We start from the raw sequence: 20395 nt of genomic DNA on the forward strand, positions 1-20395 counted from the left end.
GCCGGAAAGTCAAATATGTCTGTTTTACTGAGCTGCAACAAAGCCAGCAGCAGGAGTCTAGAAAATCAGCTAGGTATTGGTGGTTTTTTTTTTTTTTTTTTTTTTTTTTTTTTTTTTTTTTTTTTTTTTTTTTTAATTTTTTTATTAAGGAGAGTAATCCTTTAGTCAAAGAATAATAGTGCGTGGTGTTTTCACTGTTGTAATTCCTGCCCATCAGTTTCTCCGTGCAAACTCCCACAGCTAGAAAATGTTGATTTCAGTTTTCCAAATAGCTAATACATTGTATTAGAAAAAAAAGGTGGCCTCAGGATCCTCAGATTATATCCCGAATAAAATATTAATATTCAATTAATAGCTGATATTGTGTTTGCTTAAAATGGCACTCTAGTTATAAAAACTAGCCATGTGAACAGGACAGCTGAATGCTCACCCTTTGTCATTCTTCTCTAGACTGGAAATAGTTTGTGTAAGTGAACAAAAGAGTCACTAATTTGCCTTTTCAACTTGGGAAATGCAGTAAAGGAATAAAGACCTTGGATTACTTCTGATATATAACTTGAAAATGAAGCATACTGTGTCCGATACAAATCCTTATTTTTCAGGTACTGATCAGGGTGTATATGGCATAGGTCAGACTTCACCACCAAGGAGTCATCCCTGGTAGCTTCCCCACAGATCTGGGTTAGTAATGTCTGAGAAGGGAGAAGGGTTGGAGGACTGGAGCAGGAGTCCTGAGTAATGGTTGCACAACCTGGCATGTCCACTATTTGTTAAGCACCCACAATATTCTTGGCACCACACAGGACCCCCAATCATGACAGTCTTTGCTCTAGATTTCTCTTTTCCTGTACAAACTAAGGGCAAGCACAGTTGGCAAGGCACACAGAAGGACACAAATATTTAAGAAATTACCCAGAACACACACATATCTGTAAGTATTTGTGTTTCTGTGTGTGTGTATTACTATTCTTTTCCATACTTCCCAGTCTGACAGTTGTTACATTTCTCTGTGTTTCCTAACATAACCCATTTGTTATTTAGCCATGTTCAATTTAGGAGGTTAATCTCCTGTAACATCATGAGTATTCTCAAAAGCTGTTAATATCACAAACAGAAGATTGTACTTGAAAAAAGTGAGTGATGAAATATGCTTTCCTCACAACAAGTTGAACTTTATACTTTTTTAAAAATAAACTGATTCCTAAAGATCCAGTCCCAATATCCTTAATAATGTCTTTATGTTTCAGATATTTAAACTATCTAATGGCAGAACGCTAACAACATGTGCAGCAGAGAAACAATCCTACACTGGCAACAAATAGACTAGATGACCTAATTGATTTTTCCCATCTCTGACTTGTGCAATTCTGTCATTGTAATAAAATCCCAGTGTAATCAAAGTTTACAGGATCAGGTCCTAAATTAGCATGTCGATCTGGACTACCCCTCTGTCTGGGTCAGGTCCAAAGCCTGCTGCTGTCAGCTTGACCTTTTATCAGTCTGAGAGAGGTTTGGATCTAGTCTTCAGGATCATGCTGGAGGAGGGCTGAATTGTTGTGTTATTGTATGCGGGGGGAAAAAAAAGCGCATTTGTGGGAAAAAAACCACAAACAAATTTTGCAGCACAAACCTTCCAGATGCAGTTCAGTTAAGAAAGCCCAACAGGAAGGCCTCAAAATGAGAAGTTTTTGGCACAGAGGAAGTTTTAGCAGTTAATATGAGGATGATCAAACCGTGCTAAGTCATTGTTTCCCTGTATTCATCTATCAGTTGGTCGTCTCTTGGACTTGTGATCCAATTGTAAAACTCTTGGGATGAAGACCAACTTTTTGTTCTGTGTTTGCAGAGTCTGTGCCTACAGCAACTGTGTCTGCAAGAAAAAATCTCAGCATTGCCATGGAAGTATCTGTGTATTTTGGGTGTAAATACTCATTCTAGAACACATCAATTAACATAAATGTTTTTCTAATGTATGCTAAATTGAAAAAAAAAACACCTAAACCAAACTTTTGATGTAGGCTAACTTCAGCCACCCAGAAGGCAACACTAGAATAACTGTACTGACTTAAATTCATGCATCAGTTTGCCCAAGTCTGCTTCTCCAGTGGTGACAGCCCATAGGGCGGAACTATCACTGGGTAGAGCTGGAGGATGTGAGTAACCAGCAACAAAGCTTCACAGCCGTCTGACACATCCATTTGTGTAGGCATTAATTTCTCTATGATTTCAGTATTTGGGAGGAGCTGTTTTCTCACTTTGGCAGTGTTTCCTGTGAATTTCTTTGGTGTTAATGTCCATCTAAGTAGATTCCACACTTGCCCAAGTGACTTGCTCATTCCCACTTCCTGGGCTCTGTTGGTCCAAGGGTTTGGGAAATAACCATCTGAAAAACGAAACACAAAAAAGTTTTTTTTCAGCATTTTCATTTTTCTGGTCTGGTAGACCATAAGGATGAAAAGCCTGACATGTAAAACAGTAAGGGCAGGGAGTGTCTCAAATAGATCAGTGAAGCAATCTCACTACTGCAGGTGAAATTACAAACGTAGGGTTCCTTGGAAAGGCAGGGACAAGGGAACAAGCCCTTGTTGTTGAAGAACTGGGCAGTCAGTGTCTCAACACAAGGAACAGAGCATGCAGCCATGGGTTACCCTGCCTTGTCCTTCACTAGACATTGGTAAATGTGTCACTGATACTTATTCTATGAGATGTTTCAGTATTAGGCAGATAGTGTGGGGCAGTCTGGAACACTTCTATACCCAGATGCTCTTGTCGCTTATTTCAAGGTGTAAAGTGAAATTCTGGAAAGCTGCAAAATGGTAGTACTGAAGAATATTATTCTGTGTTTGACTCTGGTGCATTGGTGACACAATACTCTTCAGAAGGACTTTCAAGCATAAGCTGATGTGCATCCCTATGCCTGGAGAGCTTGAAGCAATTGGATATGTTGCATCAGTTCATATTTTGCATTCAGTTCATCAGAACTGAAAAAAACCCTTGTACTTTTCTGAGGAGACAGACGTTCCCTAGTGAGAGCCTTACCCTTTTTGTGTACCTTCCAGCATATTTCTGACCACTGTTCATGAATGGAAAGAATCACACTGCGCTTTACTTCTGAACTTAGTTCTCTTTTTGCATGAGGCTGATGATTGGTCATTGAATAACAAGGGTTTAATGATGGGGATTTTCTACTAAGCTAATATCTACATCTGCTACATTGACAAATTACAAATTACGCATCAGACAGCTACAATTTGAAAGCCAAGGTCTCATGAAATAGGGAAACATGTTCAATTTAGGAGTAGCAAATCCTACCTTGTAGGACTTTGTAAGTGACATCTAAATATTCAATATTTAGATGTCTAAACTCTCCAAATAAACTGTGGCAATGGGTGTTCCTTCCAACCTGCTACCAGAATCAGCACTCATTTTGAATTGAGGACAAGCAGGAGCTAGCAATAAGGAAACTCTTAGCCCAGCAAGGATTTTCTGCCCAGCTAAATATCCATTCATGCCTGAGTCAGCCAGCTTCCTCCATCAGGGGAGATATTAAGATCCTTTCTTTCAAAAAAATAGTCAGTTATGTCTTTTTCTAGAGTTCTCTTTAGCCCAATGACAATAAAACTTGGCCACTCTGTGGACCCATGCTCCATGAGTACCTTCCATAGGAATGTGATTCAGGGTGCAATTGCCCCCCACACCCTGAGCTCTCAATTATGTGATTCTTTGACTGAGGCTGCTTCACGGGCTGCTTTGCTGCATCTGTGCCACCATAAACATTCTTGATATCAGATGATAAGAAGGAATTGATTTAAAGGCAGATGAATGGAAATCTTATTTTCTGTCTCTTTTTTGAAAGTATGCTTGCACATTTCACATTAAATGGAAATTTATGAGCAGAAACTGATGTCTTCTGGCTGCATATACCCTAACCACTAAGAAAAGTGGCTATTGTTACTATTTCTATTTTTCTATCCCTGTTTCATAAACAAGCTTTTACACAGTGCTTGCTGAGAGGGCCCTGGTTCCGCTGGTGGCTGGGTCTAGATCCTCAGTGAATTTAGCTCTGTTTGGCCCACAGTCTGCTCACGCAAGAGTCCTGCCTGTGCTGGCTCTGGGTCTCTGCAGGAGCTGTACTCTGAGGAGCATTCACCCCAAACAAGGAAGGACATTGTGAATTTAATTAGGTTCTTCCAGCCTCAGCTGCTGCTGAAGATGATTCTTAAATCACAGCTTTCTGCACAGCTATCAAAATCCCTTTTGGATCAAACCTCTCGTACCAATCTGCTTTAACTGTCTGCAGAGTTTACACAGTGATAACATTCAGAGCATCACAAGGAAGACTTTCATTGTCCTTACATGATGTTGTCCCACCAACCTGCCATCTAAGAGTGAAATATCCAACTGCCTAATCTATTAGTTACTTATCTTTAATGGTTAACTGTTTGAGAGGGTTTTAGTACCCACAGACTCACAGAAAGAGGGTAGCACTTTGAAGCAGAACTTATTATTAAGGCTTATTAAGGACATTATTAAGACTTTTTAAGGACATTGTTCAGAAATGGTATATTCCTCGACAAAACATTTATTTATAGCGTGTAGAGTTAAGAGGGGGCTTTATCTGCAGCAGTAGCTTCTACAGTTGGTCCTGGCAGGCTATTTAGAGCAATCCAGGCTTTAACCATGGGGTAGGCATAAAAGGAACACATATATAGGTTTTTCAGGAACTAGAAAGCTAATTTTGTAGTATGGAGTCAAGCAGGGCATATGGTAGATAACAGTCCCCTTTCACATTCTAACACAGGATTGAGATTTCTTAACAAAGGCAATAGAGTTGCAAAACAGCATGACTTTGTTGCAGTTAGTAATTAATGAGGTGCTAAAAGTGCCTAAACAGAGGATCGCAGACAGAGAATGCATGACTCAAGAGGATAAGAAGCCCCCATCATTTCAAACAACAGTGTCATTTAAATAAACAAGCAGCAAGTCGCTGGGTGTGTGAGGTGGGAAGGGAGCAGCAGGCAGCAGCAACATGCTCTGTCAGCCAGCACTTTTCTGCCTGTGAGAAACCAGTTGTGCTTTTCCAAATGTAGCCAGAGTCTTTAGGTGTGAAACATTTGTTTAATCCATTATTGGGGCGCAGAGGAATCACACAGTCATCGATGCTGCCACTTTTCTGGTGGCGCGTTAGTCAATTCGATTTATAATCAAAGAGCAGTAATTGCCCCGAAGGCAGTTACCAGCGACATACTGTGCAGGATAAAGTCTACCTGGCAGGCTAGTTTTTGGTTTTTTCCTCCTCACAACAGACATAATTTTCTGTGTTCTCAGATGAGATATAAAAACCCCTGGTTTATGCCTTCTTATTTTCCGTTTTCTTTTTTATTTTTATTTTAACAAGCTTCGGAGATTTTGTGTCATTCTGCAGAGCACTCCAGGGTTATTATTTATTTTAAGCAAAACTAATTCTGGTTCAAGTATTATATGAAAATAGCGAAGTTTATAAAGTGTTTGTCTTGCAATGTTTACTTTCTTTCCAACCAAACATTTATAAATAGATTGAGAGAAATGTGGCAAAGCACCAGACTCATCCACTGAGATATTTCATAAGAAACTATAATGTGAAAGTGGAATAAAGGAGCACTTTTGGAAGTGATGTTTGTTAGTGAATTCTTTTTGTGTAGGGGGATATGATGCAATATGTCATGTTGACTCTCTGGAGTCTCTGGCATAGTGATCCAAATTTATTCCTGGAGGTACTGCTGTGCAGTAGATGTTTTGTCATCAGACTGAATTTATCTATACATTGATGCAGCAAGAGATGGCAAACTTTGGGTTTCTTCTTCCCTTTTTTTTTGTGGCTTTAAAAACCTAGCAATTGAGAATCCACCACATGCTGGAAAGTAATGGACTTAGTAAGAAATCTAGTTTCTCTATTTTCACATCCAGGCAGCTCAGTAAATTCACACTTTTTTTTTTTTTTTTTTTTTTTTTTTTTTTTTTTTTTTTTTTTTTTTTTGTCTTACCCAAGTATTTTTTCATTTTACTTTCTGGCAAAGAGAGAAGGAAAATTGTGCCTGTCCTGTATTGCCTCTTCATTATTACATATGAAACTTATGGAATGTGTTTGATGTTCTGCTTGTTTTTCATTAGAAACATAGACATAAATGCTTTGAGAAACTCTGTGCCTTATTCCCACTGGGTTCTTTCTCGAAAATTCAGTTGTATATTCTGTGCTACCTTTTCTTTTGTTCAGTATCTCACACCCACCTGTAAACAAACCTGTGCAGCTCCCCAGAGTGGCAGTGGGAGCAGATACAGAGAGATGATACCATTGGTGTCTCGTGTCCTGCACAACAGGACTGAGGGGGTTTCACCAAAAGGCTTGTAATAGGCTAAATGACTACATTGGCCCTGCTCATTTTGAAATGGGTAACTGGTCCTCATTTTAGAAAAAAAAAAGGAAAAAAAAAAAAAAAGACATTCGGGATCTTCAGATGTTGCAACACTGTGTTGAGTTTCTTTGAATTCCCAGGGGCCAAAATGAATGAAGGTCCTGCTCTAAAGCAGATCCTCAGAGACCTGGGTCTACTCTGACTCATCACTGCAGACCAAATGAAAACCCTCTTACCACATTTAGTTGACGAAGACAGGAAGGCTTTGGTCTCCTTTTTGGAAAATGTAGGCATGTACAGTTACAGCTCTATCAGCTCTTACTGAAGAAGAAGATATACTTTTGTTTTCTGGTGCTAGTGAGGCACTGATGTACTCTGGTCTGAGCGGTGCAGGGGCTTAGCTGTAACGGGCAGGGAGCCCTATTGAAGGGAGGCTACTGGGCACAGGGGGATTCTTGCACTTGGAGAGAACTTCGGTGGAACTACAGTGAGTTTCTGCAACAAAAATGGGATTTCCTCATTCAAGCTTTTCCTTAAATATACTCTAGAGGGAGTCAAATCTAAAAGTTTATTTATCTTTAAAGTATTTCAATTGGAGTGGCTTCTTTTAAAAAGTTCTGTTTGTTTCCTGTTTATTTATTTTAGGCTTGTCTACTAATACAGCATTTTGGTTGAATGTTTTTACTTTTTCAGATCAGGTAGCTGCTAATAGCACTTAAGAGCCACTACTCAGAGTGATATGTCACTGTCATGGCAATAAATAGCCCTTGAAACCAGCAATCAATTTTATCTTTGAAGGAAGCAGGCCCCTAGGAGACAAAAGTAGAAAAGAAAGTGAAAGAGTTTCATATTCCAAAGAAATTGAGGTATTGCTTGTATCAAAGTCAATTTTCTACTGTAATTTGTATGACTTCAGTGTCTGTTGACACCAGGCCTATAATGTGGGAACTTTAACATAACTCTGAAACAGATATCCCATCAATTCCACACTAGTATCTTGGAGGAAGGCTGTGGCCACATTCTATAAAAAAAACAAGTCCAGTTTTTAAATTAATATGTAGTTTGAATTGAACAATCCTTAGCTTACAGTGATCACTGCACTGTGTTTTATGGAATTAAACCTATATCAAAGGGTGAGGGGAGGGAAGACTGTGCCCCTTCAAAAACTATTTTAGGTGACAGTGTCTCCTGGAGCAGACCTACCTCTCTTTAACCTCGCTTTGCATAGTTTTGCAGAGTAGCAGCAGACAGGAAATTTTCTGCTTTTATTTAGCTTTCACTGTTACAGCTGCTAAATGTCTCCTGGCTTTCTGACAACAGCAGAAAACAAGCATTTGTCAGAAAACCATGAGTTCAATTTCTTCCCTTAGAGGAGAGAGCGAGCAGTGCTCATGAGGTTCCCCTCTAGAGATTCCGCCACAATCATTGAAGGAATTATGCCCACTGCCTCACAGAAAAGACTATCTGGTATCTGGAAACCCAGAAACTCCACAAATTCCCTGAGATCTAAACACTCAGCAGAGATAATGAGTGGGAGGCTAGAGCTAGCAGTTGAATTTCAACCTGGTTTCACTCATCAGTGAACACAACCTGGTGTAACTCAGTAAGCAGAGCCCTGCTTGTGCTGAGTTCTGTGTTGTGAGGGGATCTGTATTTTTTCATGGAGGAAATAAGAAGGATGTGGGGGGTATAGACGTGGGGTTAAAATTGATCTGACCACATAACTGCATATGAACTTGTCTTCTCAACTGCTTTTGTAGTCAGTGGAAAAACAGGTATTTTATAACTGATTTATTTGTCTTGTGATAGATGTCTAAAAGAGCTGACCTGAATAGTGTCCTAAAATACGTAAATGCCCAAAGTTAGATGTAATAACTTCCCTTCTGCACTATTGTGTATAGACAAAGGAATGTGCAGAGGGAAGGTCAGGTAACTGATAGAGTATGAGAAAATAAACCCAAGCTCGTTGACATTTCTGATTTCCAAAATCATTACTGTTATCTTTGTTTTACCCAGGCTTGAGGCATTTTGCATAAACCCCTGGAAAGCACCACACCCTCCCTCCTCTTGTCTCCTAGGGTGATGAGGGAGCTTGTCTGTCCTGTGGGAAATCCAAGCTCACGTCTCTCTTGGCCATTACATTTTCTGTGGACTCCACAGCAAGAAATTGAAAGGCACATCTTACCTAATGGTTTGCATCACATGGACACAGGCTTTTCCAGCCCATCATCTGCAGCTTACTGCCCTTGTTCTCCCCAGCTTTCCAGGTCCAGGGTAGCATATTGCCCAGTTGCTCTCACTGTCCTATTCTCTGCTGAGCACCTGAGCATCCCTGTCACTGCAGGCAGGAGGAAATCCCTTCCTCTGTGGCAGTCTCCCTGCTGGAAAAGTCCTAACTGGTTTTGGAAAAAGGAAATAATTGATCAGAAGTCGCTGGCTACATCAGGGGAGAGCCACCTTGATATCTGTGTTAGGAGAGAGGAGGAACAAGGGTTGGATTTCCAGTTCTCCATATTCTAGAAGGTGCCTTACCCCACCTAACCCAATCCAACCAAATGCAATCCAATGCCATCCAATGGTTTATGTTTGGCCCTGGCTGGAAATACTTCAAACTTTCCTGGTAGCATCAATGAAAACACCACAATTTTCATAAGAAACTTTAGCTTCAGTGCATCCTCTTCTCTTACAAAGCTGCTAGCTAGAAAAATTTGGTTAAATTCTTCAGTAATATATTTCCTTTAGTTCTTTCTAACCATAGCATTGAACCTCCCTTAGGAACAATGTGGGCCGAAGGACTGGTGGATGAACTGTGGCTGTGTTTTTTAAAGAAATCAGATGCATGAAGAGGAAACCAGGGTTAATCTGAAACATTGCCCTACACCTCACATTGGCTCAAAGAACATATTTTTCTTTTCTGCCTCCTTTTTCTCTCTTTCTCTTTCTTCCCTATTTTTCCTTTTCATTACAAAATGAGATGGATCAGTTTTTCCAAAGTTCACAAAGAGGAAGCGCAGATTCTGGTGTCACTGTTTATGTACAGAGATTGACTGCTGCCCCTCATATTCAAAAAACAGCATCACTAGAACATTATAAAAGGATATTTTATTGAAATTAAATGACTGGTTGCTGCTTTGACCTATGCTTTTATAACTGAGTGGAATATTTCACACTTTTCATCTTCAAAGCCCTTTATAAGTGTTTACTTGTTAGCCTTCACAGTGATCTCAAGAGATATAATTTTTTTTTATTGTGTCCATGAAGAAAGTGGAGACAGAGCGGACCTGATGAAAATCGCATTTTCCATATGAGCTGCTTCCCTGCAGAACTTCTGTTGTGATACTGATGGTGGGAGATCTGGCGTGGACAAGGCAGCAGCAGCCACCAACATGCAAACATTGCAATCTGCCTTGGGCCATGAATAGAAAATATATATGGTGGTTAAATTAACAGTGCTAAGACATAGCAGTTACAATTATTCCTACCTATTGGTGGAACCACAGCAGTGGGAATGTCCTTTGGACTAAAATCAGTACAGACCCAGCAGGAGATTTGCCCACAACCAAGCTTATTAGGTATTGCAACACAATTCTTGTGTAAATACTCCCATTAAGTTCAGCTGGAATTATGAACTCTTAACTCAGGATGCACTGGAAGTCAAAGCTAGGTTGTGGAGAGGTGAAAATAGTAGTGCCAGAAATGCAGTTTAAATGTCTTTTCCTGGTTGTTTTTCTTTCTCTCTCTCTCTCTCTCTCTTTTTTTTTTTTTTTTTTTTTTTTTTTTTTTTTTTTTTTTTTTGTTTTGTTTTGTTTTGTTTTGTTTTGTTTTTTTTTTTTTTTTTTGTTTGTTTTGTTTTGTTTTGTTTTTTTTGCCCTCAAAGCAATTGTTGATCGTGAAAGCAGATGCATCAAAACCCGTCTTCTTCCTCCTGTGGAAGAGTGTGTTACAAGCAGTCTTACATGGCAATGGGCTGCTTCCCACAGTGCAATGGAGGGCTGAAAAGGCAAAGAACTTGTGGCAAAAATCAGGGCTGTTGAGCAGTTTTTGAAGGACAGTGTGTAGCATTAGCTCTGTGAGATGCTAATTAATGATAGAAATGCAATGCTGTCATCAGAAGTACTGTGGCCCAGATTCGTACTCTCAGGTGATCCAGACTGCAGAGTTGTCTGCCTCAAGACAAGAATTTTCACATATATATAAAACCATATATAAAACCCTTTAGGGATAGATAATTAACTTTAAATTAATAAGCATTCCTCATCCAGATTATTTTTCAGTAATCATCAGTTCCCAACATTCTGCCTTCACCCAGTTTAGTTAAAGAGGTGAAGTCAAACCCCTCCAAGTCCTACATAAATATTATTTCATTTCTTAATACTAGCTCATTTTAATTCACTTAACAGCTCTTCTTGACAACTAAAAAGGCATTTTAAAAGAGGTGGAACTACCTCACTAGTTGGGATTTATTCCAGCTATTAAAACCACAGAGAATGTTGTACTGGGGCAGATTATGTTGCATCTGCCCTCCTGGGGATTCTTGTTCCTGCCTCTGCTGTGCCTTTTCCAAACTACCGCCAAAGACAAACACTGCAATATTCACAGATTCAGGGTTGTTATGTCTCTGCTGCACCAAAAGTTCCCTGGTTCAACTAAACCTCTTACACAGAGAACCTTAAGAAAGTCCTTTCTCCTACCCAGGATTAAAGTTCAGGTTTTTTGTCCTTGCTTTCCTGGCTCATTACCAAAACCACCGAGGAGCTCTCCTTCTGTCCTTTGCAAAATCTCACACAAGCAATATGTTCCCTGGCAGTCAGTGCCTGTGTGAAAGGGAGCAGCGCAAAGACACAGAACTAAACTAAACTTTCTTCAATTTGAAGCTGAAGGATAAACCCTAAAGAAACAGAAGGGGGAGAAAAGCTTAACAGACTGAGCTCTTGCAAATACCATTCTTCCTTGTGGCATTAACTTTTTGTGGTGGTTTTTGGTAGAACTGGGTCCAGAACGAGTATCAGATGGGTCTAGGACAGGATTCTACAATCTCACCCAATGCTGGTCAGCATTAACATCTGCACAGTTTTGATTAATGGTATGCAGTTTATGTGGCTGGCAGGGTAGCTGTGCTGTATTTAGAGACACTGTGACAAAGGCTTCTCACTCAGGGATAATCTCATGAGAACAGGGCTGTACTTCTTCCGGTGCCTGCTGGGATCCAGAAGCCAGGTCGCTGCTTTGCTTGAGGATGCCTCCCAAGCTGGGAAGTTCTGCTGGTTGTGGGCTGGTCCTGCAGGGAGACTGCTTGGAGAGCCTTGTGCTGAGCCAAGACACCAGATGATGCAGTGTTTCAGGCACAAGGTCACATAAAGGCTTAGCTGAGACTGGCTCTGTGCTAAAGCTCTCATCTCTTTCCCAATGCCCAGGTACTTACAGGATAAGTGTGTACAGGGGTGGCGCTGTCTGGGGATGGCTGGCCCTGCCTTACAGACCCTGAGTTGTCTCTGCATTCCACATACTCATCTCTGCCTCCCTGTGTTATCTGAGCTTCATTGAGGATCCCTGCTCTCCTCACTCCAGACAACACAGGGTTAACCGATTTTGTTGGGCTGACTGAGCCTAAATCTTAGATTTCTCCTGCAAAATCAGGCTGCAGGAAAGGCTTTGGTAGAGATTGGTCTGACTATGAAAAGGAGTATCTATCTGAAGACTAAGAATGAAAGTGGCACTCTAAAATGAAAACCCCAGAAAAGACCAAGAAAACAGGAGAAATTCATCCACTTAATGATGCCTCAGACTGACTAGGTGGCAGCCTGCTGGGGCAAGCGCCCTGGATTAATGGAATAACCTCTCACCCCTGGAAACTAGTTTAAATCTTGCCTTAGGGTAATAAAGGAAAATTGCATCTGATGGTGTCAAATTAGTCCCTAGTGGACTTTTCTGCACATCACAAATTCACCACAAATTTCACATAGTTTGTCATGATTGGCAGAATCTGCTGGGGAGAAGTTTAGGATGAGAATAACTCAGGTTTTTTAGGCTGCAAGTCAAGAGTCTTTTTGCAAATGGTTTTAACACTATCAGCCCTTCACTGTCAGAACAAAGCCTCAGATTCACCCCCACTCCTCAAAGCAAAGGAAACAAATAGAGGAACTGCCATCTCATGACAGAATTAAGCCATTGTTCTCTCTTCTGGCTCTACAGCCAAGGTGGTTTGTCAGAGACAGATCTAGCCTATCCCAGATTGACATCAATGTCTCATTTGTGAAGATATTTGGGGTTTCCACCAGCCTACAGGAGATAAAAATAATATAATCACACACTAGAGTTTAAAATAATCAAACCTTTTAAAAAATGGTGGACTTTGCATAAATAAACTGCAGAGTCTCTTGAAATGTGACCATTTCACACATACTGCACTATGTGAAATACCAGTTGGGAGTCTCTAACTCTGCAGGTGTCAGGGACAGGCACATATCTGCGTCTCACACTTGCTCTGTACACACAGAATTTGAGAGTAAAAAACTCAAAAACCCTATCCTGTGCATTGGAATTTTGAACAAATTATCTCTAAAGAAATTAAAGGACCCTTTTTAAAGGCTTCAAAGAAGATTTACAAGGATGGGGGAACAAATAGAAAAAAAAGAAAAAAGAATGCAAAACGGCAGCAGGAAGATGGAGTTCATTCTCATAGCTATTGGGATGTCAGGTCTCTCTTCTCTGGGTTCAGGTACCTGAGCAAAACCAGCTTTGATGGAGCTGCTGAAGAGTGAACTGGAGAATTTAGTGAAAATGAAAGTCCCTTCATTCAACAGTGTAATTTGAGGAAAAAAAGACCTTTTCTCTGGCTGTTGTGAGAAAGAGATGGTGTGCTGGCCTGCATGGTGCTGGAGTAATAACACTACCTACTGATGCAGCCTGGTGTTACCATACAGGGCTTTGAAAATATCATAGCCCCTGTTTGTGTTATTGCTGCATGTTCTTACTGCCAGCCACAGCACTTGTCAAATGGCTGCTTTCCAGATTTATTGCCATGCTCAAATCCTGTTGAAAATCTTTAATAATGGTGTTGAATTGGATATAAACTTCTGCTTAATGTCTTCAAATATGAAACTTAAGCACTTTGCAAAGATTAGCTGAAATAAGCCACAGTAAGGTGTGAGTTTTCTCTTAAACAACAGGAGGAAACATGCCTGTTTTTATGAATAGTCTCACTTGACAAAACAGAATTTAGAAACACTGAGCTACCCTGCCCTGCCGGTCATTTTGGCCGAACTCCCCCAGTGTGGATGTGGCAGTGCCCTGCTGAAAGCCAGTGCTTCCCTGAACCCATGATGGGGATGTGCATAGGCAGGAGGATGGCTGCCAGTGAGCGTGTGAGTGAGAATGGGCTAGAAGCCATTGCTCTGGAAGTTAGAATCATATCTGGGAGTGTCAGAGCATGAGAACAGCACCAAACCCAGACCTTGGCTGCCGCACAGGAGGGCAGTTTCATGGACACCACTGACAGTGTGGCCAACTCAGGGAGCTCTGCTTTGCTGCCTTTTCTGCCCATCCTTGTTCCCCAGCCTGCCAGGATGTCCTGCCATGGCATTTCATGGAGATCTTTCAGCACAGTGTCTGTACCGCTGTAGGGGGTGGCCACTGAATAATGCAAATGAATAACATAGTGGAAAACATAAATTAGAACTTTTTTCCAGTATACGCATGTATAATGTAATTTTCTACATAATTAAGAAACATGCAAATAAGATAAACCTTAGAAGTTCTGAACAAAAGAATTCTAGTGTCCATTCCTACCTGTTTTCACATTTAGCATTTCCCTTTGAAATCTTTCCTCTAGCATAGCATGTTGTATTGCAAATCCCTATCTAGCTCTCTAATATGAACAGGTGCTAACACTTAAATCTATTTTTCTCAGTGGAAGCAAGTATCTGGATCAAGCTTTCAATGAAGTGAGCTTTTGTAGGTCTAAAGACCATCTACAAAGCTGAGTTAAGAAGTACATTAAGATGAAATACTCAGGATCAAGTAATAGAATCACAGAATTATGGAATAACTTTGGTTGGAAAAGACCTTTAAATGTTATCTAGACTAACCTCTCTGCAATTAGCATGGATATCTACAACTAGATCAGTTTGCTCAGAGTCCCATCCCCACCCCTGGAGGTTTCCAGGGATGAGGCATCTACCACCTCTATGAATCACAGAATCATTTTGGTTGGAAAAGACCTCTAGATCATCAAGTCCAGCCTTTGACTGCTCTCCAACTTGTCAACTAGACCATGGCACTAAGTGCTACGTCCAGTTGTTTCTTGAACAACTCCAGGGATGGTGACTTCACTACCTCCCTGGGCAATACCTTCCAATGTTTAACAATAATTTCTGTGAAAAAATTCTTGATGTCCAATCTGAACTTCCTCTGGTGACTTCTGAGTAACCTGAGCCTCCCCTTCTCCTCTGGGCAACCTGTGCCAATGCTTCTCTTCATAAAAAAATGCCCTCTTTATATCTTCTCTAAATATACCCATTTTTTAGTTTAAAACCATTGTCCCATGTCCTATTGAAACAGGCCCTGCTACGAAGTTTGCCTCCATCTTTCTCTTAAGTTGTTTTTAAATAATGAAAGGCTGGAGTCTCCTTTTCTCCAGGCTGAATAATCCCAACTCTATCAACCTGTTTTCGCAGGAGAGGTATTCCAGCCCTCTGATCATCTTCACAGCTCTCCTTTGGATCTTTTCTGAGAGGTCCATGTCTTTCCTGTGCTGAGGGACAAAGTACTCCAGGTGGGGTCTCATCAGAGCAGAGCAGAGAGGCTGAATCACCTGCTGGCCATGCTGTTTTGAATGCAGCCCTGGCCTTTTTGCGCTGCAAGCCCACATTGCCAGGTCATGTCCAGGCTTTTGTTCACCAGTATTCCCAAGCCCTTCTTAGCAAAGTTGCTCTCAATTCATTCTATGCCCAGCCTATGCTTCTATTTGGGATTGTTTCAACCCAAGTGCAGCACCTGGAACTTGGCTTAGTTGAGCCTCAAGAAGTTCCCAGGGGCCCGCTCCTCCAGGTCCCTCTGGATGGCATTCTGTCCTTCAGACATGTCAATCACATCACTCAGCTTGATGTAGTCTCAAATTTGGTAAGGATGTACTCAATCCCACTGTCTATGAATGATATTAAACAGTATGATGAAGATATTAAACAGTACTGGTCCCAGTATGCGTCCCTGAGGGACACCATGTGCAACTGGATACTGGAGAAAAAAGTTGGTTTTTACCTCAGCCTTCTCCTTGACAATTGTTACCAGTTTGTCAGTCTTGTGCATCCTGGGGGTACGCTTTCTTTGATCTTCCTTTTCTGGTTAGCATATCTGTAGCAGCTGTTCTTGTTATTCCTTGCATCCCTTTCCAAGTTCAGCCCCAGATGCACCTAGGCCTCCCTGACCCCATCTCTGCACAATCAAGCAGCACCCCTACACTTATCCCAGGGTGCCTGTCCCTGCTTCCCCTGCCTGGACATTTGCTTCCTTTCCTTTATTTTGGGCAGCAGGTCTCTACACAGGCATGCCAGCCCCTTGCCATTCTTGCCCAGTTTCTTGTGCATGGGGATTGAGAGCTCTTGCACTCTGTAGTAGACAGACACAAAGCCTCCTATACCATTTGCCACTACTTATGAGTAAAATTAACCTGGAATTTGACTTCAGCTCAATTTCATCTTCCCTATATTTAAAAGAACAAATGATTCTCAGCACGTGCAGAGATGAAGAGAGACATGTTTGTTCCCTATCATACATAACTTCTTCAAACAATACTTTCATCAAAAAATACTGATGAGGGAAAGGTCATGAGATGTGATGTACAATGGGTAGCTGAGGACAGCCGAGATGATGTCACGGGCAAGATCTGACACCAGGGGAAGGATACAGATCTACACTTTCATTCGTCATGGTTTCTGTACAAATCAGTGCAGAATTTTTTTTCCTTAAAAAAATGCATCCCTTAATTATTTTAATCTAAACCAGCACTGTTAGCTAGCAAAAATAGTGAGGTCTCATCTTTTTGCTGTCTACTCGCTAACAGCTTAAATTAGACTTAGAAAATTCTTTCTTCTGTGGATGTCTGGGGCATAAATAACACCATATGTTCAGCAGCAGTTTAAAGAAAAAATCATTCTTACCTTGACAATGACACTGCAATTTAAGAGCCATTGCTGCAATCACAATTGCAAACACTGAAGTATACTGCCTAATCCTTATAAAATATTATATTACTTTCTTGCTGCCTTTAAAGTGTATTATAAATACAGCATTATATTTGTGAGGGGAAAAACCCATCATCTTCTAGCTTTGCGCTGCTGATATATACAAATCAGAAAATTTAAATGTCATGAGGAGCAACCCACAGGCTGAAAAACTAGTTCCTAAGAACATATGGACCTCACTGGCCTCAGGAAATATTTGAAGAGTGAACACATATTTCATCAAGATTTTTGAAATCCCAGGGGTGAGGAAGGAATGAAAACATGACAGACTAATTTAAAATGGCAGGTATTGCACTTTTCCTGTTCAACACTGGAAATCAGATACCTAATATTAACAGAAGTAATTATTTTTATTACTCCTATTAAAAAGGCTAACACCTGCCATCTCCCAGATTTCTGAGAGGGGTTGATTTTTTTCCCCTCTGCAGAGGTGGTTATATTGCCCTGGCTGGGGGCAAATGCCATTACTTTATAGAGTGATATCTATTTTATCTTCCCAGGACACTGTACCTGGAAGAGTCTGTTCTGTGCAGAGGGAGAAATAAACTCTCACTGCTGGACTAGAAGCAAAGGCTGCAGCCTCTGAACCCAGCAGGGGCAGATGTTTTGTTTGGGGAGGATGGGAGGCAGCTGCCCTGCTGCCTGCTCATCCCGAGGACGACCTTTCCCTGCTGCAGCCTGGCTGCTGGAGGTGGAGGAGGTCAGGATGCTCAACACTGCACCATGGGGATCTGCTTTCCCCTTCGCTCTTCTGCTATCCCACAGCTTGACTTTGGGAAAGTAATTCACCTCCCATGTTTCCTTCTGCCCTTTGTGGGGGTTATTTAGATGGCAAGGGAGGAACTCCTTTTCCTATTCAGGGCTGAACAGTTTTTAAACCCATTTCCTTAAATAAAAGTGGACACAATTTAAAATTGATGACAGGCAGTTGAATTCCTCCTTTTCCTGAGTACCTTTCACTGCCTTCTTCAGCCACTTGCCTGCTCATCAGACCCATTTTACTTCCAAAGTTCTGGAATGACACTTAAAACGTTTAATTCCTGCAACTGAAGTGCCATTTTCAATGCTAGATATAACTATCTCTCTTTTTTCTCCCACACTCTGATATACAGAGAGAAAAAAAAAGCTTATATACAGAGATAAGCTTTTTAACCTTCTGACTGTAAGCAAAAGTGATTTGGGTAGTCGGACATAAAGTCTAACTCCAGGGAATTTTTGCAGTTTTTGCTCTTGTTGTAGTCTCTCAGCTCAGGCAGGTAGGCATACAGGATGGTGATGAGAAATTTTATACCAACTCTAAACCACAGGATTTTCAAAGACTTTGCACATGTTTTTCAGGCTACTGCACCAGACATTCCCTTGAGAGCACAGAGGGCTTGGATTTACTGCTGCTGGCACAGAGAAGGTGTTGCACTCTAACTAGCTGAGTTTTCCCTATAAATCACATGCAAGTTACCTACTTTTGCCTTTGCAGCAGAGGAATGGGAAGCCTGTCCCTGGTGATGCATGGTTGATGCTTTCTAGTAGCATGTAGCTGAAATATTGCAAAGTTGGAACATTTTACAGAGATGAGTTTGCTGTGCTGGCATTCAATGCAGGAAAAGATTTACCACTTCCGAATTTCTCAGAGGTTTTCACAAGGTTGGTTTTTCTCAGGTTCAAGGGCACATGAGTCATGTTACTGTCATCAGGGGGAAGAAAGCATTGGTGACAGAGTCCTCCTCGTGATCTCCTTCATCTGGGCTTGTTGTGTGGTCGCTGATTTCCTCAGAGAGGCAGTAAACCAGTGAAGCTCTCACACAAGTGATGTTCTAAGTTTATTCCTTCAACTTTGAGGCCTTTACTGCTGCCAAACCCCACTAAGAGGCGTGTTAAGTGGTATAGTGGCACTGAGCATCACTGGGAGCAGACACATTTTCAGTGGTTGTGGAGAAAACAATCTGCCTTAGTAAAAATGCATGCATGCAGTGAAAACCCTGGAGATAAGAAACACGAGCTGCTAAGATAAACCACTTTTCAGTGATCATATTGGTGGCTGGTGCTGTGTCTAGAAGCAGATCAAAGAGCTACCCTTCCAAACTCCATAAGCAAATGACATTGGTGGGAAAATTACTCTTGCAGGTGGCTTTCTGCCTATATGAGAAGACCTGCACATGCTGGAAGAAGAATGAAGAGGTGAAGAAGAAATATGAGAGAAATTAACAAGAAACTTCACTGTGTGCACCAAACCCTAGGTTCAGAGACATGAGCCCAACTTCAGCCCTTCTACCATTACCTATGGTTAACCCTCCTTAGTTTTCAGCCAACACATGAGTAGTAAAGGGAATTAGGAATATGGACCGATAATTACCATTCATAAATAACACAGTTCATACAGATCTGAGATTCAGTGCCAGATGTCTGGGCTGGCATTGGATGAGGTTTCTCCAGGAACAGAAGGAGCGTCACCACATTGGTATGGCACAGGACCCAAGCAAATGAATCTGGGAGAAGTGGCTCAGTGCAGTGCGGCACACTGCTGTCTATCTTGTTTCTGGTGTTGTCACTTGTGGTGCTGCATGGTGCCACATGGCATTGAGATTGTGCTCTGAGGTAATGTTTAGACATAAGGTCTGGCCGGAGGATAGCTGCCATTTCCAGGGTGGAACTGTAGGGGAAACAGCCCTCATTGCTGCCAATGTAAAATCAGTGCAGGACTTTAAACAATCTTTACGGTGGGATGTGGAGGGATGTATTTCAATACCCAAATCTTAGTAAGTTTTTGTCTTTCCCCAGTGCTCTTTCTTATGGAATGGGGATGCTACAGGCTTGTAGGCAGCATCTGGCCTGTAGGTTTTATCTCTTCTTCCAGAAAAATGTAGACAAATTGAACACAGCATGTACAAAAATAATCCTCTCCTTTCTTTTTAAGAAAAGACATGTCTGGACAGGAAGCATGGCTGGCTTTTCCCTTTCTTTTTCCAGTATGCCAAAGACATTGCACTGTGCTCCACAATCCTGCCCTAGAAATGCATGAAACTGGAGAAGGGAGATGAATTATCAAGAAATTGATGGATAGGAAGGTAGAGACTGCAGATAAATGGAGTGGGCATTTCTGACCTTACCAGCCTTTATCTTTACATCATTTATCTAGACTTTCAGTTAGCCAGGTATGAGTGCAGAAACCCTAGAGCAGACCCATGCACCACTACTTTTAATCTAGCAGTATTTATGAAGTCAGGCTTTTTTATGCGTAATTCAGTATGCTTCTTCCAAGACCACTCACCACTTTTCAATGTCATCCAGGCTAATAAACCTTGACAAGCTAATTTTGACTCCCTGAAGGGACAAGATGAAGGTCTCTGTTCTGACTTCCTGGCATGTTGGCATCCAGAGGGTTTACTAATGACTTGAGGACTGCAGTTATTTGCTTGAGGTTGGCATTCACCACTACATCAATTCCACCTTGAAAGCTCTTCCTACCAGATCAAGAGGTATTAGAAAAACATAATGCAAAATGGTGATTAACCTTACTAGTGAGTAAACTCATTTTGCTAGTATTAAATTGTTGAGTTGATTGTGTTGGCTTATCTCCCCATCAGTTAGGTTTATGTGTCTCTGGTATTGTCCATCCTGTGGTTGCCACCTTGAAAGGATAATGTTAACAAACTCCAAAAAATGTGTTCATGTGTAGGAAGAAGAGTTGCACACATTTTATTCAGACAAAATGTTCATATCTAGATGACCTGGGAGGACTGAGATCTGGTGTTGTCATTGTGGACC

General features: G+C 41.2%; 1 long non-coding RNA gene across 1 annotated transcript in view; it reads right to left on the reverse strand.

Annotated features, from left to right (window-relative positions):
* Window positions 1–1047: 1047 nt before the first annotated feature.
* LOC310907383 overlaps window positions 1048–20395 on the reverse strand; it is a 91432-nt gene continuing 72084 nt past the window's right edge. Inside the window, exon 6 of the long non-coding RNA XR_014589613.1 lies at window positions 1048–2383. This is a non-coding gene — a long non-coding RNA (uncharacterized lncRNA). The remainder of the gene's footprint in view (window positions 2384–20395) is intronic.

Source organism: Zosterops lateralis (genome assembly GCF_965231275.1).
Source record: "Zosterops lateralis genome assembly, chromosome: 3".
Classification (NCBI taxonomy): Eukaryota; Metazoa; Chordata; class Aves; order Passeriformes; family Zosteropidae; genus Zosterops; species Zosterops lateralis.